The following is a 22,387-nucleotide window of genomic DNA, read 5'->3' on the forward strand; positions in this document are numbered from 1 at the left end:
GTACTGTAGTGATTGAGACACAAAATGGTTCTACAAGAAAACCTTTATTGTTATGAATAAAACCTCTTTGATCAAAAAAAATAAATAAATAAACTACAATAAAAAAAAAAACTCATGTGACTTTGTGAATTGAGACTTTGATGAGAAATTTTTAGTCTGTGCAAACATAAAGGTATGCTGTACTGCAGCTTCTATAAGTACAGCACTGACAGTGATTACGTGATTATAATTAAAAGCAAAACTTTACAATTAGTAGGTAGTCAATTTGAAAAGGGGCACTAGGAAAGGCTATAGCAAGATCTAGAAAAAAAAACACCAATATATTTAAAAAGCCTGTTGGGGAATTCAAAACAAGCAGCACACCTTGCTTTTAAGTAAAAAACACATATACAGTATGTAACATCTAAAAGAAAGCTGATTGTTGTGAAAAGGGGAGCCGGAGGTTTTATAGCTGTAATCAAGAAAAACTATGATGAGCACTTACAAAATGCACATGTAGCACCCTACAGGTAGGTGCTAGGTAAATGCATAGTGGGCCTTGTCTGCCTAACAGCAGGGCCATGATTTATTTTTGGTCAGGGTGTCATGGCTCTCAGGTGTGTCTGCTGAAGGGGGAGTCTCCCCACTGGCCATGTGAGAGGTTTCTCATAGGGCAGTGGAGGAAACCCAATCAGGGACACATTTAGGCTTGTAACTACCCCAGAAGGCAGATTCTGCTCCAAAGGATTCTGGGAGTGGGTATAAGTTTGAGGGGAGTGCATGACTCGGCGTCTTTGGCGGGAAGCAGAGTCCCAGGAGGGAGAGTATGGCTGTCTCTCCTCCTGTCAGAGGAAGTGGATATCTCTGGGTGCTGCCTGAGAATCCAGAGGGTGCTGAGTTGAGCTGAAAGGGATCCGGTGTGCCGAGAACCAGCGGAGAGAGAGGGTCCAGTCCCAGGAAAGCCTACAAAGGTCGTGAGTACTGTGGATTGCCTCTGGGGGTCTGCCTAGTGTCAGAGGGGACCACTCCGGAGAAGGTTCTGGGATCCAAGAGTCAGCTAGCTGTAAAGGGGGTGCCTGGTCGGAGGACACTGAAGTATTAGAGGGGGTACCTGCAGTTTGGGCCCTGAAGAGTCATTGTACAGAGTGGAGTGTACCAGTTGACAGTTGGAGCAGCACAGGAATTTACAAGGAGCTACTTCAAGCCAGCGCAGGTCTGGAGGGAGCTACTCAGTGACTTTTGAGAAAAGCAGTGTCAGGAGTCAAGTGTTCTACAGTCCTGGATCTTCTGGATTAAAGTCGAGGTTCCAGCACAATTTTCAGTGTTACAGTATATCCAAGCATCAGGAAGCATTGGCTAGCGTCGACTGGCGTCAAGACAGCGCTTACAGGCATTTTTTTCTAAAAGAGTCCCGAAATTGTACCTAGTTGAGCCAGAGGAGTATCCCACTCATTCCCTTCTTCTATCCCCAAAATATAATAAAACACACAAACCAAAGATGCCGGAATTGTCATTGTCTCAGCTCTCATACCTGGAGTTACAGCTCAAATGTGCTGGGAGTGTTACTGGTAACAATGGCAGACCCACCTCAGGCCCAATGCCTGGAAATCCTGCTACACACAAAAAAGAGAACTAGAGGAAAAGAGATAGAACTTTTACCCAGCCAAGTCAGCAACTTGTAACCAGAGCTGGACACAAATGTTGGAAAATTTTTGCTTGATCGGTGCATGCAGCCAATTGGCTGCAGTGCTGATCAGTGTATTCTGACAGTGGGAGTCCTGCTTTCAGAATGTGATGACACAACAGTGAGGATTTCCCTATCCACCTCGAATTTGTGGGTGGGGCCAAATTGCCCAGTGCACACTGGGCCTTTTTGCTCTCTCTTTCACTTTTCCTCTTCCCCCGGACTTCCTGGTGTACGTGCTCACTAATGTCTGGGATCAAGCGGGGCCGCATTCTTGTAGCATCAACATTAGTGCGGCACCCCGACTTAGAAGTGAGCCGTACACTCTGGTGTATCTGTGTCATAACCTGAAGCTGTCATACAGGTGCCTCGCAGTCCCACGATACAAACACCTGCTCAGGATGCAACATTTTGAAGGAGACACCACATTGCAGTATATCGTTCCACCGGTCCAGTTAGACTCTGCCATTCATCTCCCAGAGACAGAGCGGGTCCCGCCGGAAACCAGCACAGACCCCATGCACATGCATAATTAACTCTTCTGTACCATTCGGCTAAGTCCCTAGGGTCTCCACCACACAAATCCAGTCCCGGTTGCTGGAGCACCGACCACTCAGGAGGTAGGCTATTATCCGCTCCCCTCACTATACATGCCAGTACCACTCTCCCACTGTGTGGATGTGATATCATCCTTCTCTTGCACTGGTTGCCCCCAGCAGCAGCCCGTCAAGTGAAAAGACTGAAAAATACGTTAACCCTTTTCCTCCCTGCCGAGCAGCAGCTAAAAAGAACTTTCCAACCTGCATACAAATGTGTGGATGGGAAAATTGGCTCCGTTTTTTGATTTACCTAGCCGGCTGAGCAAACAATAAAACTAAATCATGTAGGGCCAACTTTCTTGCGGCAAAGTCATATAACAAATAACACTCAATACCACCTGTATTGGATCTGGTTTAAGTTTATTTAACAAAGAAAATAAGGTTTACTTATGAAATTATCATTTTATTTCAGTGTAGGGACCCACCACTGTTACTTCTAAAACTGGCTCTAGCTTTAGCTTTCTTTGCAGTGCCCTGTCACTGCTGTCCTTATAGCATCATACTATGTACCATTGTGCACACCCACATTAGCAAATAAGGTAAATACTTAAAAAGAAAATTTGGCCTCTTGCTTTTCTATGACACTATTCATACCTGTGCATTTTATGTGTGTTTTAGCTGTGATGTGTTTAAAAAAAATGTAATGTTCCTAAAATGCAGGTTAAATGCAGCTAAAACTCATTGCACAGATGTGAACTGGCCCTAACAGTAAACATAAAACAGAAAATTTATATCAATACTTACCGTAATTTTCCTTTCATGACGGACTCCATGGCAGCACACGTATGGGTAGGCTACGCCTCCTCTCCTACCCTATAGGACCCCACTCCCATAAATCTTTGCTCCATACCAGGAGCCGTGTTCCATAAATAGGCAATACCGTAAAAGGAGGGTGGCGCTCACTGGTGTCTATAAACATCGCATGCGCATGCGCGCGAAACATGTATTTGCGGCAACCAGAAAGCAAGATTGTTTATACACGTGACCAGCCCGACTTCCTGATCGTCACTTCCGGTGACGCGATCCCCATGTCACTTCTGGCTATCGCGGAAGTAGTGGATGATTCGGGGACCCAACACAGGCAAACCCTATCCATCGTAGGACTGTGCGGCGGCCGCACACAGTGTTCTCCTTCCAGCCGGACAACGGCGCTAATGCGCCCTTCGAGGTACCCCACTCTCCACTCCACCAGCTATTTCCACTAGCCATCTTCCATCAAGTGGGACGTCAGCAGATCCCCAGGTAACATCGGCTATTATCTGCTGTAGTTACATCTCCCTTGGTATCCCACAGCAACCCAAGGAGGTGTAGGACTGTCGGGACTGTCGTGGTCAATATTTTAACCTCTTATTCATCTATGATTTTAATAAATACCATTGTTACCTTAAAGAGACACTCTCCGGTCTTTTATCCATAGAGGACAGATATTTATAGACACCAGTGAGCGCCACCCTCCTTTTACAGTATTGCCAATTCATCCCATGTTTAGGGTTTGGCAGCCTTGGAAAGTCACAGTCTATTGCTCATTTATACATCACTGTATTATTTGGTTCCATTATTACCCAGGGACATCTCTATAGGATCAGCGCCTGGACTATTTTTTTGTGTGTTCCATAAATAGACTACTCCAGCAGATGGGCGGGGACTCCTGCTGCCATGGAGTCCATCAGGAAAGGAAAATTACGGTAAGTATTGATATAAGTTTTCAGTTTTCCTGACAGACTCCATGGCAGCACACGTATGGGAAATAACTAGCCATACACACCCGGGCGGGTAACTGCTGGTTTAACAGAAAAATAGGTTTAATTTGCACCATCAATAGACAAAAAACTTTTAAACCAAAATTAACCGAAGACAAAGAAGCCGGTTCAACACAGTAATGCGACATGAAGGTATTGATTGATGACCAAGAAGTCGCTCTGCATATCACGTCAGGAGCTACATGAAGAGAAGCTGCCCACGATGTAGAGATCCCTCTGGTGGAATAAGCCGTCACCACCTCTGGAGGAGCCAGTCCCTTGGCTCAATATGCCCACTGGATGGTCGGAACTATCCAACTTGCTATAGATCTTGAAGATGCTTGTTTACCTTTGTTTTTCCCGTAAATGAGAACAAAAAGATGGTCTGACTGGCGAAAAGGCGCAGTGGTCTCCAGATATAACCGTAGTGTTTCCCCCACATCCAAAGGATGGATGGACATCTCATTTTGAGATTTAAACGTAGGCAAAACAATCTCCTGGTTGACTTGGAAGACCGACTTTACCTTCGGATTGGAGCCAAGCATCGGAACCAAGACTACCCGAAAATGTTAGGAATGGTTCTTTGTATCCCAAGGCACCAAGTTCGGAAACCCGTTTAGCTGATGTAATAGCCACTAGAAAGGCAGTCTTCGTGGAGAGATTTTTAAGGAAGAATGGATCTTCCCGTTCCAAGGTAGTTGAGGAAAGAAAATCCAGGACTATCGGAAGGTCCCATTTAGGGAACCTGGGCTTTCTAGGAGGCCTCAGCCTAGTAGCACCTCTGAAGAACTGGCGAACCAGAGAATGTTTTGCCCATGCAGTCCCAGTGAAGGCGGAAATAGCAGAGACTTGGACTCAAAGAGAACTGACAGCCAGCGACAAGTCCAGCCCAGACTGGAGAAAACCTAAGATATCCTGAATTCCTGGATCAGTAACGGAACCGGACACGCTATCCACATAATCTTTAAATTTAGACCAGATTCTTTCATAAATCTTGTTGGTGCTGGGTCTTCTGGCACTCATCATTGTGGAAATTGCCTCGTTTGGACAACCAAGAGCTTTCAGTCTTTCCCTCTCAAGAGCCATACCATGAGATGAAGCTGTGCTGGGCAGGGATAAAGAATAGGCCCTTGGGACAGAAGGTACCACCTGGATGGCAGGGGCACTGGGTCCCCACAGCTCAATTGGAGCAACAGAGGGAACCAAGGTCTCTTTGGCCAAAAGGGAAGGATCGCGATGATCTCCACTCTCTCTGTCCTGAGCCTCTGAAGAAACTTGAATATAACTGGTACCGGGGGAAAAACATAAGCTTTGTGAAATCCATCAGGGCATCTACCCCGTAGGCCTGGGGATAACGCCACCTCGTGTAGAATTTCTCCAGTTTGGCATTGCTTGGAGAAGCAAATAGATCTACCTCCGGATGGAACCCCAGAGACATGACCCACCTGAAGATCTCCGGATGAAGTGACCACTCGTCGTTGTCCAGAACGGACCTCGAGAGAAAATCCGCCTGGATGTTCTGGACACCGGGAAGGTAGGCGGCCGACAGATTGGACAGATGTTTTTGAGCCCATGCCATAATCGGTTTTACTTCTTTCAGAAGAGAAGAACTGCGGGTGCCCCCTTGCCTCTTGATGTATGCGACAGCTGTCGTGTTGTCTAGCCTTAGGAGGACCGAGGCACTGGTCGCCAGATGATAAAAGGCCTGGAGAGCACAGAATGCCGCCCGAAGCTCCAGTACATTTGAGACCACCCCGCGGGCAGGGAAATCCCATCTGCCCAGGGCCACTTCCGACAGGCAGTGCGCTCCCCAACCTGTCCTGCTGGCGTCCGAAGTCATGACTAACCAGGATGCTGGAATGATCGAATGGCAATTCAAAAGATTTTCCCGCTGAAGCCACCAGGTTAAGCTCTCCCTCATGGATGCTGTTATACGTATGAAGATATCCGGACTCTCGAAACTCCACTGTTGGAGGAATCCCATCTGAAAGGGCCTCATCCTCCACTGTACCCACTTCACCATGGGAGCTGTGGAGACCATGGTCCCGATTGTCTTCATGCACTGAGAGGCCCAGAGATGAGAGGCTAATAATGCTGGACGGATCCTGCTGCGAATTACCGGAATCTTCTCCAATGGAAGGGAGATGGTGCCTCTGGAAGTATCGAAGAGGGCCCCTAGGAAGACTATTGATTTTGTGGGTACCAAATGGCTTTTTTCCATATTCAGGAGCCACCTGAATTCTTGAAGGGTGGAAATCACTTGAGATCTGTGACGCAGAATTTGATCTTGGTGTTGTGATAGAAGAAGCCGTCCAGGTAATGGTAAAGTCGAATCTCTTTTACTCTGATCAGAGCTACTACAGCCAGTAAGATCTTTGAAAAGATTTGAGGTGATGTGGTAAGCCCGAAAGGGAGACAGGTAAACTGGAGATGCACCTGACCCACTGCGAATCGAAGAAATGTCTGCAATTCTTTTGCTACTGGGACGTGAAAATAGGCATCTTTCAAATCCATGGACACCATCCAATCCTCTGGCTGCACCACCTGACGAATTGTAAAAAGTGTCTCCATCCTGAACCTCTCTTTCTTGATGAAGGTGTTTAGGTGTGTCAAGTCTATGACTGGCCTCCAAGAGCCGCTTTTCTTCAAGACCATGAAGAGCGGAGAATACAGTAGATGCCTTGAAATCTTTCCTCGATCGGAACAGGCACTGCTGCTCCCTGGGTTGGGATTTTTGTTGAAGATCCACACATGGCCGTGTGATACGGTTCTGACAGTCCACTGATCTTCGACTGAGGCTGCCCAGACGTGCGCAAACGGAAGCAAGCGCGCGCCTACTCGCACTGTCTGGACACGTTGGATATCAAAAGGACTTAGTAGCCTCTCGGCCACCAGAAGATTTCCCTTTGGAGAACTTTTGTCCCGTAGAATGGGGGCGCTTCCAGTTTTTTCTGAACTCACGACCAGGCCTGTAGAAACGCGCCTCTCTGGCACGGTCAGAGTTCTGTCTGTTCTGGGGTCTTCTTTGGTCCATCAACCGGCGATCCTGAGGAAGGAACCCTGATTTACCACCAGTGGCACGGGTAATGGCACTGTCCAGCTTGTTGCCAAAAAGGGACGAACCCTCAAAGGGGATTCTACACCAGGCCTGCTTGGAGGCCCGGTCCGCCAACCAGGGATGCAACCACAAGGCGCGTTTGGCCGTGACAGAGGATAGCATGACCCGCGCCGCCAAGCGGATGATATCAATGGATGCCTCCCCAAAAAAGCCATTGCCAGCCTTAACTCTTGAACGGCCGAGCTTCTGGCCACTTCTTCAGAGACACTCTGTAGTTTAGCCTCCACGTTGTGCACCCAGGCTTCCAAAGCCTTAGAAGTGTCTGCCAACGCCAGGGCCGGCTTACAGAGAGATAGATCTTTCTAAGATCTGTGTCAATCCGTCTGTCAAGAGCGTCCTTAAGGAGACTGAGTCTTCCAATGGTAAGGTGACGTGTTTTACCAACCTCATCAAGGCCGCATCTACTGTGGGAGCGGAATCAAGATGTTTCACTTTATCATTTTTGAAGGGATACATTCTGGAGACCTTGGATGACAAGGAGTTTTTTTTCTCAGCTCCTTGCCACTCATCTGTAATAATTTCACCCAATTCCCCCAAAAGGGGAAAATGGGAACGCTCTTTCTTGAGATGTTTGAAATATTTATTTTGTTTTGCTGGGGATTCCGCTGGATCCTTCCATTTCAGTGCCTCCTTAACTGCTTTAACTAGCGGTGGGACCATGGCAAACTCAAAGCCTGCATTCTGGTCCTCCAAGTCCTCTTCGCTACCTGTGGAATCTTCCGAGAAGTGACTCGGTTGGGAAGTACCTGGCTCCAATTCATCCCTCAGAAGGGGACCAGGAGCTTCCGAAGAGTGACCCGACATTCTACCAGCATCCCAATCTCGAAGGGATTCCTGAACAATCTGCCTGACCATAGACTCTACTGATTGTTCAGCGCCTTGTTTTTCTTTCAGTGCCTGGGAATAACAGGTATCGCATAAGGACCTATCCTCAGGGACATGGGCCCGGCAGCCCCAACATAACTTCTCTGTAGAGCGGTCAGAATGGCGGGAAGGTCGCAGTGAGACTGAACTGGCAGTATCTTCATGACGCCTGGACCTGGAGCTAGACCTATGGTGTCTAGACTTTGATGAAGAGTGATGCTGAACTGAAGGAGACTGATCCTTGGATCCAGAAGGATCCAGAAGGACGTTGGTCAGACCTAAATGGGCTGAATAGAGAGAAAAACAGGGGAAAAGAAAAACAAACACTTAAGCTCCAGTACACAACCAGCCAAGGCAAACAGGCAAGGGTTAAGGTAACTGACTTACCTGTTGCGCAGGGACTGGCCACCGGGGGGTGGTGAAGTATCCATTGCAGTCAGATGCACAGCCTGCAATAGGAAGAAAGTAAGCATATATATCCTACCTTCCCCTTCTCCACCGCCCCCCCCCCCCTCACCCCCAACAGCAACTGGCCCAATGTAGGACTTACCACCTATGAGCACAGACGCAGCACGGGGAAGCCACCGCAAAGCCCGCATACATCCCTAGGAAAACAGCTTTGACAGCTGTTTAAATTTCCCGGGAGCCGCGAGACCACACCCCCCCTGACACAATTGCGTCATAGGGGACCGGAAAGCGGTGCACGCGCATGCGCGAACACCGCAAGAGCCAAGCCTCGTCCTGGACAACCAATCAGAGGTCCGGAGAAGCAGGGGGAGGAGCCGAAGCAGCGGTCTGGAACGCAGGAGCGCTCCAGCCGCCATAGACAGGAAATAACACAGTGAAATGAAAGTTTATACATTACCACCCGAACGGCAGCAGGACAGTCTCAGGCCTGGAATGGAATCCGCATGTGCAATAGGGCATCAAGGGCCTCCCGCTAGTAGCATAGACGTTTGGCCAGCGATGCAGCCCACCTCTGATGCAGGATTTATGGCATCTTCAGCATCATGTAACATTGCCCGGGTCCACCCAGTAAATACCGAGATTGCTGGACTAATACAAGGAGGCACTCTTCAGCAGGAATGGTTACGTGCCTAAAACAGAAAATTATCCTATAAGGTAAGACTTCCTTCTTGCAAAAAGATTTATGAGAGTGGGGTCCTATAGGGTAGGAGAAGAGGCGGAGCCTACCCATACGTGTGCTGCCATGGAGTCTGTCAGGAAAGAAGATATATGAATGTGTTCAACTTTTACCAACCATTTCCTAATATACTGGGAGAGCATTAAAGTGGTTCTAAACCCTGACCGTAGTTTACCTTATCACATTCCTTGCATTTTACCTTAAAAACCTATTAAAATCCCTCAGTTTACTCTAATCAGCCTAATTAATGCCTTATTCTCCTTCTCCATTTAATTATAATTTTCCTGCTACTTTTTTTTTTGTTTTGTTTTCCTGGGGGTTTTTTTTCTATTTTATTGCCTAATAATATTTAAACCTTTTTTTTTTCTCTGTTTCTGTTTGCTTTGCTCATTAATATTTTTACACCTTTTACATATATTTACACGTATCCCTTTTATACGGGGTTGAATTTTCATATCAAGAGCGGTAACCCCGAGTCACGCTCGGGGTAGAGTTGCAGAGTGCCAGCGGAGCCTCCCTTGGCTCCCAGAAGCATTCCACTTACCTTGTCCCGGCGATCCAGCGATGTCCTTCGCTCCGATCGCCGGGTGACCGGCATCTGACTTCCTGGTTCCATTCCCTGCGAGCAGAGGCGGCGCACGGGAGCGGAACTGGGTGGGAATTTTGAAAAGTGAAACTAAATAAAAGAGGTGATCCAATGTAATCTGATAGGATTACACTGTATCACCACAGATCACCTCAGATCTGATATTACAGTGCCCCTCTCTTCAGTAAACGTGATTTGTGCCCAAAAAAAAAAATATATTATGGCATCAAAAAAGCGCCAGGCTAAACCGCTTTTGGACCAGCTGAGTGACAGCGGCAGCGACAGCGACCCAGAGGTGCTCGCGGAAGTGAGCGATAGCGAGTCATGCGGTGATTTGTCGTCCGACACTGACACTGACACGGATCTGGCAAGTGAGAACGGCGATGACCCTGACCTCAGCGATGTGCGCACTTGGTGCGCTATTGATTGCGATGCGGACCAGGTAGCGCCCCCAAGATTCCCCTTCACCGGATCACCTGGGATGAAGGTAGATGTCGAGCGTGACAATCCTCTGGCCTACCTTCAATTATTTCTCACTGAGGAGGTAATTGAATTAATTGTCGCCGAGACGAATCGCTACCAACAGCAGCAATCCGCAACGCTGCATGCCAGGCTTTCCCGAAGCAGAAGGTGGGAACCGGTAATGAAAGAGGACATGTGGCTGTTTATGGGACTCCTCTTTCTTCAGGGGTTGGTGGGGAAACCGTTCCAAAAATGGTACTGGACCACCAACAGGTTACTGGCCACACCGTTCTTTGGGACCGTGATGTCTGAGTATCGCTTCTCCCTGATTATGAAGTATTTGCACTTCACAAACAATGAGGAATTTGATGAGGCCACGCATCCTGCGCCCAAACTGAAAAAGATCTGGGAGGTATGGCAACTTATTGTGGGAAATTTCCAGCGGACCTACGTGCCAGAAAGGGACATCAGCGTGGATGAGAGTTTGATGGCCTACAAAGGTCGCCTAAGTTGGATTCAGTACATCGCATCAAAAAGAGCACGGTTTGGCATCAAATCATATATGCTCTGCGAGTCATCCACGGGGTACATATGGAATTCCGTAATTTACACCGGCAAAGGCACTAAATTCAACCCGAGGTACAGCGACTATGGGATTGCCACATCATCCGTCCTGACACTTCTTGACCCCTTGCTGAACCAGGGATATTGTTTGACGACGGACAACTTCTATACCTCCCCGGAACTATATGATGTTTTGCTACAAAATAGAACCGACGCATATGGTACCGTTCGGCCTAACCGTCGAGACATGCCATCTTTTTTTGCCAAAAAAAAACTAAAAACCGGAGAAATGGTTGCCTGGCAGAAGGGAAAGGTGATGGCAATGAGATGGAGAGACAAGAAGGATGTGTGTCTTATGAGCACTGTTCACACTACCTCCACTGCCACGGTCCATACAAAACGTGGGACTGATGTGCTGAAACCACAGGTCGTAATTGACTATAACAAAACAATGGGAGGTGTGGACAGAGCCGATCAGGCCATGACCTTCTATCCCGCTGTACGAAAACAGCAAAAAAAATATTATAAAAAAATATTTAGACATCTTCTGGAACAATGTCTATGGAACGCTTACATCCTGCACAAAGCCAACAGTGAAAACTCTCTTGCTCATTCCGAGTTTGTCTGGAAGGTGGCTGAGCAGATTTTTGCAAAGTACCAGACACCATCAGGAGTTGAAAATAGACCTGGACGTCGCGCTGTTGACGTGGTCAACCCAGAGCGTCTGACCGGCCGTCACTTTGCAGACTATATTCCGCCAACTGCAAAAAAGGCAGCACCAACCAGGATGTGTGTTGTCTGCTGCTCGAAATGCGATAGGAATGGAAAGAAAGTCCGAAAGGAAACTAGGTTCCTATGTCCTGACTGTGACGTTGGACTTTGTGTAGTTCCTTGTTTCAAGATTTATCACACGCAGCATTTGTATTGAATTTTCTTTCTTTGACAAATTTCCTTATTTACTGCATTATTGAATAAAATTACATTATTTATGAGATTATAATTCATGCGTTTGTGTTTCAAAATTTATCACATCTGGGATGTCTACTAGAGTCTTGTTTTGCTCAGGTTTAAGTCAGTAATTACTAAGAATTGTAGGCCTATAATACATAACACCAAATTTCCATGAAAATAATTGTACCGCTTTTGGTATGAACTTCCAGACATAATCATACCGCCAGGGAGGTTAAAACAGCACAAACGTGAAAAAAAACTACTTTATTATTATTATTCTGTTTACATTTAAACGAACACTTCTCAAAAAAAAAAAAGTGCTATTTGTTAGTTTTATTACGTTTAATTGTCTAAGGATTGCGAAACAAAAAAATCAGTGTTCCAAGACAATATTCACAAAAGGAAAGCCCTGTTTGTCCTTAAAAAAAATATATATGTAAGAGCTTGTTAGCTTAAGTAATGACAAAGTTATACATAATAATATAATTAATAAACAGGCTCATAGCATAAATGTGAAAATTGGTCCATAAAGGACAGGTGTGAGAGGCGAAGTGGTTTAATGGCTTGCCGTGGGGTCACTGGACAGAGAGGAGAGGCCAGGAGCACCAGCAGGGAACCCTAGAAGAGGAGGTTCATGGCCTCTCTGCAATTCCATTACACAGAGCAGGTAAGTATAAAGATGTTGCTTAAGTTAAGTTAAAAATTTTTGGGGGGAAAAAATCTTTCATGAATTAAAAAAAAAAAAAACAGTAAAGTTAGCCCAATTCTTTTTTATATAACATGAAAGATGATGTCAGATATTTGATGTTAGAAATAGATACCTAACATGTCATGCTTTAAAATTGCACACATTTGTGGAATGGCGACAAACAGTGCTTACAAATCTCCATAGGCGACGCTTTAAAAATGTTTAACGGTTACCTGTTTAGAGTTATAGAGGAGGTCTAGTGCTAGAATTATTGCTCTTGCGGCAATACCTCACATGTGTTTAAACACTATTTACATTTGTAGGCAGGACTTACATATGCGTTCGCTTCTGCGCACGAGTGCGGAGGGATGGGGCGCTTTAAATTTTTTTTCTCTTATTTATTTTATTGTATTTTTTCTATTTTTACACTGTCCCATTCTTTCTTTTTGTTTTGTTTTTTTATCACTTTTATTGCTATCACAAGGAATGTAAACATCCCTTGTGACAGTAATTGGCAGTGACAGGTACTCTTTATAGAGGAATCCTGGGTCTAAAAGACCCCAAATCCCTCCTTTTGCACTTAAAAGCGTTCAAAACGTCAAGTTTGGCTGTTTTAAATACAGTCAATTTTTAAAATCTGGCATCTTTAAGGCACCAGTAGCCAGAAGTGATGTCATGACATTGTGTCAAGGTTTCTAATTCGGAGTCCCGATCTAAGCCGAATCCTGGCTTTGTTCGGGACACCGGCCAGCCGGCAGACATGCCGGCTGGTCGCTCGGGTCTCCCGGTGGGACGGTAGACCCGGGCAGAGTGGCGGGAGGGGGGGGATGTCCCCTCTTGCTGCTTGTGATAACAGCCGAGCAGCTGCTTAGCCACATCGGTTGTTATCACAAGAAAGCCAACCGTTTGTGCCAAAAAATGGTGCCAGGGTACCAAGGATGCAAATTTGCATTACGTTGGCGTTACAGGATAAGAACATAACGTATAGAAAAAATAAAAACGGAATTACACTAAACTCCCAATTATCAGTGGTTTTCTTTGGTAGTTTTTGTATATAAGTTTAGCTTTCCTCGTTTTTTTTCATAAATCAGGGCCAAAATATCAAAATGCAAAGAATTATAGCTAATATGTACAATAAACCCCCAAAAATGGCTGCATGTGTCTTTGTCACTGCATTGAAAACTGCAGAAATACAACAAAAAATATAATATTATGTTTTATAGAATCTGTAATGATATATTCATAATATACTGCATAAATTATACGGGCTTAACCCTTGGTATATCAAGCTTATACTAAAAATCATTCAAGCATAGTAGGAAAAACACATATGTAAGATCATGTCAGTGCAGCTCGATTGGGTGTTTACACTGGCCAAAAGGTCATCATGTGATTGTGACTCTGCAAAATTCAAGGTATGTTTTATTGTCACATAAAACCACTATTCTCACTGTAATGTTATTATAGTTCTCACAGAACAAGTTAAACAGGTGCTGTACAGTTACGTCAAGGCAAAAAAAAAAAACATGTTTTAACCCTTAAACCACTTCAATACCGGACACTTTCACCCCTTTCCTGCCCATGCCAATTTTCAGACCCCGGTACTGTCACATTTTGTAATGGAACACTGTACCCAAATGGAATTTGTATCATTTCTTGAGACAGAGTTTTATCTTGGTGGTGTTTAGTCACCACTGGGTTTTTTATTTATTCATATATAAAAGAAATTATATAAAAATTATAAAAAAATACTGAAAATTGTGAGAAAAAACACCTTTTTCTTAGTTTCTGTTATAAAATTTTGCAAAACAATAATCTTTATTAATAAATATTACAATTTATTACGGTAGAACTAACTGAAAAATCTATTTTTTCCCATTTTGTATAGAGTATGGGAGGAAATATAAGCCCTCATTTTTGCCATCTATTCTCATTGGGGAGATTTCTCTTCACTTCCTGTCCCTATAGCTAAAAAAGGAAAAATTCCTGTTTTGGTGACAACTCTGGCTGCCTTCGCTGGCTGCCTTCCTCGTACACAGTGTCTCCATGGAGTGAACACTAAAGGTTTCCTCCGTTTTTACCCTACCATCGATGTCACGAGTGTCCAGCAATTCCCTGCGCTCCCGTTGTGTGTCCAGGATACTATAATTCCTATGATCCTGCCACAGCTGGGGACCCATCCGTAACATCTCTACATATGGGCAAGTAGGCTGTTTATTCCCTGGTTGTTTGGTTGTTTTACAACTGAACATTGGTGGTTCTGGTGCGAGCTATTTTTACAGCAACTACTTTATTTAACCGTTGTATTTCTATGGATTTTTTATGTTATAATCAGTCCAATAAACTGTTCCTGTTTAGTGACTCTGGTGTCTTTTGCCCTCCCAGGACTGTCGTTCAAATAGAAGTGACTGTACACCCATGACACATACAGCCTTGTTCCCAAGTGCTATAGAGACATCTGGTTGTTGTTATACTTTAAGCATTTTCACACCTTTTTGACAGTTCCTTTAAGCCCCGTACACACAATAAAAACCGGCCGACATTTGTACATATGCTGGCCGTCTGTTAGACGTACATGCTGGAAAACCACCAGCTGACAGGTTTTTTTTTTTTTTTCCATTCAACCCAGCGGAAAAAGCTCATAGTGTGTACCCAGCTTTAGAAAGTCTTACACCCAATTTATGAACATCTTTCAACAGTTCCATTGATATTTTTGACACAAACAACATATACAGGCAGTTCTTATCAAGTTCTTTACAAAATTGGGACAAACTCTGTGTTGGTTTACAGAGTCTGCTTTCTGGAGCCGGCCAGGCAGGAGTGCTTAGAGTGGGGCTGCTGAATGTAGACTGTGGCTCCTGTGTATCCAAACAGTGGTGGGAGGCCGTTCTTTCATACGCAGGCTGAGTTTTTCAAGTGGAGCAGAATCAAAAAGTGAGAGGGGAAAATGCAAGCACTCATAGTACCTGCCCTCATGCAGTAGAGAAGTGGATCACGCTAAATACCTATGCCTCCACTGCAGTGGAACAAAACAGCAGAGCTCGAGGCAACACAAAGTCCACACAAAGAGGCTGGATCTGCAGCACCCACAGTGGCAGACCCCAGAGACCCACACAAATACCCACGTAACTCCAAAAGCTCAGTGGCGCCACAACTGTATGTGTGTGCACCCCAGACCCTGCTGCAGTCTTCTGAGCTGCTCACTGCAGAGCAGGGCATATTGTGTATTTGTGGGGGCCGAGGGGAGCTGTGTGATCCCCCTTTGCTATTTACGGGATTGGAGGGTTCTTACTGTGGCAGCCTTCCTGTGCTGGATGCCTAACTCGGCAGTGCTGGCATGGCAGTATGTAGGGGTTTCTGCTACATTCTAGAAGACTGACACATCTTTGCAACAAATTTATGTACATGTTTCTGATCAGTACCCGAATCTCTCACATGCACCAACATTTGTCAGGCAGACTCGAGACACAGTTCTATGGAGTGTCTGCATCACTTTCTATGAATTGAGGTAAGAGTGTACTTTCGTTTTCAAATCCTTAGCACATGGTATCAGCCCTGCCTACTTAATTTTAATTTTACAGTTTAAGTAAATCAACCCCACAGTGCTCACCTGTTCTCCCCTCCTCCGTTTCTTCATAACCCCATCTGAAGAGCAGGCAGAGAGCACAAGAAGTTATCAACTTGCAAGAATTCTGGCAAAACCAACAGTTTTTTTTTTTTTTTTTAAATTTTGAACTCGTCCAAAAGATATAGAAAATATTGTCATTCGTATATTTATCAGATCAAAAAGAAAGCAAATAAGAGGAGCTCTTTGTTAGGGTTTATATACTGTACACTTCGACCCATTGCCACTGACCTTACATCTATAAGCATCATCACTGAAGTGAGCCTTCTTCTGATATATTTTATTTTTAAAGCTTAACTGAACAAGGTGAAGATAGAAGCCAATTGGTTGCCATGAACAGCTGCTCCAGATTCTATCTGCCAAAGTTTTAATGAATTGCCTTGCAATGTATCTTTTTCTCCCAGCCAAAGAAAACAGTCTGTAAAAATAATATTAATAATAATACATAAAATATGCTAGATCATGGAATATACAGTATATATATATATATATATATATATATATATATATATATATAATATTGCCCTAATTTATTTAGGTTTTTTTTTTTCGTATTTGGTAATGGCCATGGCCATACATATACAGCTAAATTTGTTTATTTTTCTACCTGTTTTGACAATTTTCTGTTGATAAGAAAAAAAAAAAAGAGGAAAAAAAAGAGAAAAAATAGTCCATTACCATTTATCTCCAAATAAAGGTCAAATGTGTCCTTTAAAAGGGAAGTGAAGTATTCATTTTTAATTGTACCTTAAGGTAAGCCTATAACAAGGCTTACCTGTAGGTACTGTGAATATCTCCTAAACTTGCAAAGTTTAGGAGATATTCATAGAGCATGCAGTCGATGATGTTATTGGCGCATGTGCTCTGAAGGCCCGGCTTAATGTACCGAACCTTCAGAGCCCGTGCTGTAAAAGGCGGCTCCTGCACGCATGCATGGGAGTGACGTCATCGCGGCTCCGGCCACTCACAGCACTGGAGCCCGCGAACCTGGAAGAAACACCGGGGAAGATGTCAGCTGTCTCAGTGGTGTGCGGGCGCCGCTGGAGGGCTTCGTTCTAAGATAAGAATTTCATAATGAGCTACTGTGCGATGCATAGTAGCTCATTATGCCTTTGTCTTGCGGGTTGTTTTTTTTTTTTTTGTTTGTTTTTTCTTGGGGATTACAACCTTTTTAAAAGTACAAAGTTTAATTTACCTGGATGCACTGAGTGGTTGCGATGATACGTACAGTTTTATTAGCACATGCCAAGGTTGTAAAACTGCCTTCAGGCATTAAGGTTTGTTTGTTTTTCTTGGGGTTTACAACCTTTTTAAATGTACAAAGTTTAATTTACCTGGATGCATTGAGTAGTTGCAATATGTACAGTTTTATTAGCACACGCCAAGGTTGAAAAACCGCCTACAGTCATTAAGGTTTGTTTGTATTTTCAGGCATTAAGGGGTTAAATAGGCGCCTTATAGTGTAAATAAGTGCAATATAAAATAAAGAGTGCAATAGCCATAAACTCTCAGTGCTCTCTATAATATTCCTATCAAATGAACTAACCTTTGTACATAGTTTTTACATTGTACACAGGTCATTATTACCTACTTTTTTGCAAGTTACTCCAAATTCTATTCCTCTCTCGCCAATTTACAAGGTGTCATGGCTATAACAAAAGGCAAATTAATAAATATAATAAAAACAATGCAGATTTCATTAGGCAGTAACAATGAACATACAGTATGTTCCTAAATCAGGCCTGAGCATGGCACAGGGAGGTTGTAATCAGAGCGCCAGTAAAGCCCCACTAAAATCTGTCAAGACACCCAGCCTGTTTGCATAGCCGACAGTACTGAAAATCCAGAGGAACCCTGCTAAACCCTGTAAACATGTCAAGCTCCCTATATCTGCCTGTGTCCTAGCTGACGGCACTGGAAGGCCAGCTAAACCCCAATAAACCCATCAAACTTTAGTACAAACCGTTAGTACAACTCCCGACATCGAGGGGTTAGTAAAGCCCTTTTAAGCCTGCAAGTGTGTCAGGAATCCTAAGCCTACCTGTGCATCCGAGCAGAGTGGAGAGGGGAAGTGAAGAGAGGATTGGCTCTGTAGCTGTAACAGGTAGCACCTTTGGAGGAGAGGTAAAGCCTAGTACATACAATGAGACTATCAGACAAACAATCGCCTGTTTTTTGTTGCATGCTAGTCTCGTATCGAAAATGAAGAGGTTATTCAACTTACGAAAATTTTCGAGTGACAAAATACAAATTCGATGTGATGTAATGTGTTGAATTGTATTGTAATTCTTTCATTTCTGAGTGTGTGTAGGCTTGCTTTTCTTTTTTTTCAGACAAAAACTACAAATTAAATGAAAATCAGACGTTGTGTTCATGTACGATAAAAATTGTCTAGCCTGCACATTCAGTTTTTGTCGTCCAAACAGTTGGAATCGGCTGTCGAAAGCACTATACAAATGATCAGATAGTTGGCCGATCGTTCGTCGCATGGACATTTTTGTGTGATTTTCTTATCGTGTGTATGGGCCTTCAGGCTGCTCTCTGGTTGTGGGTTAGGATTGGGAGCTTTCAGGGAAAGAGCAGAGTGTTGGGACCTGGTGTTGGAGCCTAGAGCTGTGATTGAATTGTACCTAAAAGCAAACATACTAACAGCTGGTCTGAGAAGAACCATTTGTGGGTATTGAGTTCCAGCATAATTATGTGTCAAGCTGAAGCTAAAAGAAGAGGAGCAGTAGTATATAATCCCCAAAATAAAAGAGCCGATCTGTTAAGACTAGCAGGTCAAAAACACCTAAACCCAGTAGAACTAAAAAATATTTGGCGCAGGTGTGAGCCCAGAAAGCCTGGTCATGGTCACATCCTGGGAAGCTTGAGTGGAGCACGGGGTAGGGAATAGTGGACATGAGCAGCCTAAGATTTCAATGGGAGCTGTGGCAGTGACATGCTCAAGTGAGCTTGCAAGTGAGGGGCCTGATTCTTCGGATGCAGTGGAGCAGACTTTAAGCTCCGCATTACCCACTAAGATGGAAGGGGCAGATATGTTTACTAGACTAGAGCAGTCCTTAAAAACAGACATGGCAGTCTGTCATGGAAACCTGGCCCAAGTGGAAAAGACAGGGGAACGAATGGACAGACATGCGCAAGCCATAATAGATCTCAGAGAACAAATAAAGAGTATGCAGCAAACACAAACAAAGATTCTATATAAAGTGAATGATCAAGAAGAGAATCGTAATAGAGGGAATAACTTACGAATTCCCAGAAGGACAGAAGGAAGAAGCTTGGGCAGACCAAAATTAAAGTCTTTAGAGGTAGAAAAAGTTCATAGAGTAAGGCAACCTCAGAATATTTAATCTGTAAAGCCAAGAGATGTAGTGGTTCCTTTTATCATTACAAAGAAAAATATTTGATTTGGGAAAAGTTAAAGGGGACACCCACAGTAAAATTTGAAGGAACCAACATTCATATATTTGCAGATTTGGCACCTGAAGCAGTGCATGCATGATCGGAAAGAAACATAGTTAGACAGCAATACTTGGTTTACAGAGAAGCTGCAAGAATTTTGTGATAAGCTGGAGCTACAGGTTATAGAAATCTCTGGATGGACAGATGTCTCTAAAAAAATAAGTATCCTTGATAGAGGGCCTGTGGCAAAGTATTATTAGAAAAACATCCCTCTGGGGGGGGGGGTCATTTTTTTTTCTTTCTTTCTGCTCCATTTTGTACACATAGGGAAAAATAGGAAGTATAGAGCTCTTGCCACCTGTCATAGCACCACTTCATTTTATAACATACAATGTTTGGGGGTTAAATTCCCCGACAAAAAGATATAAGAAATTAGAAAATAACTGCATCAATACTCTATTAATGTAGCATTTCTCCAAGAAACATACATTACACATACGTCAAATGTTCAATTATATTCAAAACATTATCCTAAATGGTATTATGGAGACGCAACTACAAAGAGAGCTAGAGCTGTTGCCATCTGAGAGGTACAACTTTAGTGGTTAAAGAACAAAGTGGCTGACCCAAAGGGGCATTTTTTATATTTGAAAGGTTCTTTGTATAACACAGAATATAAGTTAGCAAATATGTATTGCCTTACTGAAGGGCCTACTGTATTTTTAACGAGGATGTTAGAGAAGTTGATGGATTTTAAGGAAGGCAAATTAATTCTGGCAAGAGATCTTAATTCCTACATGGATGCACAACTAGATTTTTTAACTCTAGTGTATGGATTACAACACAAACACTCAAACCCAGGTGGATATGAGCTATAACCACTCTCTAATGTTAAGAACCCATTATATGGTTTATGATCTATATTCGAAATTGTAAGAAATCAAATATAAAATAAAGTACGGTTTTTCCTATTAGTGTTTGGAAATAGTCACCATCTTTATTAAAAAATGCAAAGTTAAAATCAAGACATATATATGCACATAAAAACAGATTAAAAACATACACTGACATCCACTGCTCCCCATCAACCTCCCTCCAACTGCATATATGCACATGAATACTAGCTAGCTGTCTATGTGTTCACAATGATGCCTGTATGCAAATTGCTGTTTGGAAAAAGCTAGTGGCTAATAAAATTGTGAAAAAAATATTATTGCACAATACAAATGTTGTGACTCCGGTATGCTTAATATCCACTTATTTTGGGTAGATACAGAATATGTGTGTATATATACAGTGCCTTGAGAAAGTATTAGGCCCCCTTGAACTTTGCGACCTTTTGCCACATTTCAGGCTTCAAATATAAAGATATTCCAGACCTGAATCCAATCGAGAATCTGTGGAAAGAACTGAAAACTGCTGTTCACAAACGCTTTCCATCCAACCTCACTGAGCTCGAGCTGTTTTGCAAGGAGGAATGGGCAAAAATTTCAGTCTCTCGATGTGCAAAACTGATAGAGACATACCCCAAGCGCCTTACAGATGTAATCGCAGCAAAAGGTGACACTACAAAGTATTAACTTAAGGGGGCTGAATAATTTTGCACGCCTAATTTTTCAGTTTTTTGTTAAAAAAGTTTGAAATATCCAATAAATTTTGTTCCACTTCATGATTGTGTCCCACTTGTTGTTGATTCTTCACAAAAAATTACAGTTTTATATCTTTATGTTTGAAGCCTGAAATGTGACAAAAGGTCGCAAAGTTCAAGGGGGCCGAATACTTTCGCAAGGCACTGTATATATAGGCCACTAATAAGCTATTTTTGAAGGCCATTGGATAATAGATTTCCTCCTTTATAAGGATCATGGACAATGCATGCTGTCCCATAAGTATGATCATTTCTGCACTCTAGAGAGGTCTAGAGAAGGTATATAAAGATATGAATCAAGTCTTTTATACAACCAAGTGGTAAAGTACTTGCCTCCTTCACATGAGTGTATCAATCATAATCAATCATAAAGGTTCATAAATGAAGCATTATCCCCTTTCTGAAGAGCATAAAAACATCCCAAAATTTGAAGTGTTGCATATAATAGCTGAGAAGATGTATAACCAGTGACCCCGGGTTCAGAAACTCATTGAGAGGGATATGAATCCAATCACAATTTATTCAGAACATATAGTCCTTCCACTGGTCCTCATTATAGATGCATCCACACAGGGATAAAAAGGAGTACTTATCTTCGGAGTCACTCTCAGAAGCGTTTCTTCCAGATGAATTCCATCAATAAATGCTAAGCTTGTGCATTGCCAAAAGGTAATGGAGGTTCAGGGGGGCAGCTGATGAAAAAAGCATGGAGCCTGACCAGTTTTGAGTGTCCCGGCTGCTTCAGAGGCTGTCACGTGAATATGTCAGAATAAGGGAACACATCAATAATATCAAACCCAGGTGTGTAGTCAGACAGAGTGGAGGCAGCAGCTATACATACACCAATTTAAATCTTTCCATAGCGTGGGATCACCTCACACACTTCCACACTCTAAAAATGCATGCCCATTAACAATAAATACACTTTGGATATGGGACACAATTCACAGACAATATACGTGGGAGTATAATTTACCTAATCCCCTTTATTACCGTTGATTAGCATTAAATATTTTTTACCAGGGAATGAAAAGTCTTATTTAGCATGGGTGAGGAATGAAACGTTACAATTAAAGTATATTAGGAAGGGGGAGGAGTTATGTACAAGGAACTTGGGGCATAGATGGAGCACTTTTCCTTTAGATGAGTGGAGGTATTGCCACACCAGCTAGGGCACTTTGTAACCTTATTGCCCTAGCCAGTACAGGCAGATGAAAATCAATTTCCTTTTGAGAAGTTACTTAAAGAGTAGTTCCACCAAAAAGTAGAACTTCCACTCTTTTGCTCCCCCCCCCCTCCGGTGCCACATTTGTCACCTTTCAGGGGGGAGG

General features: G+C 43.4%; 1 protein-coding gene across 1 annotated transcript in view; it reads left to right on the forward strand.

Annotated features, from left to right (window-relative positions):
* Positions 1-22,387, forward strand: part of LOC309549693 (sulfotransferase 6B1-like) — a 607,359-nt gene that overhangs the window by 287,996 nt on the left and 296,976 nt on the right. The gene's annotated exons all lie outside the window — the stretch shown is intronic.

Source organism: Pelophylax lessonae, assembly GCF_965119305.1.
Source record: "Pelophylax lessonae genome assembly, chromosome: 3".
In the NCBI taxonomy this organism is placed as follows: domain Eukaryota; kingdom Metazoa; phylum Chordata; class Amphibia; order Anura; family Ranidae; genus Pelophylax; species Pelophylax lessonae.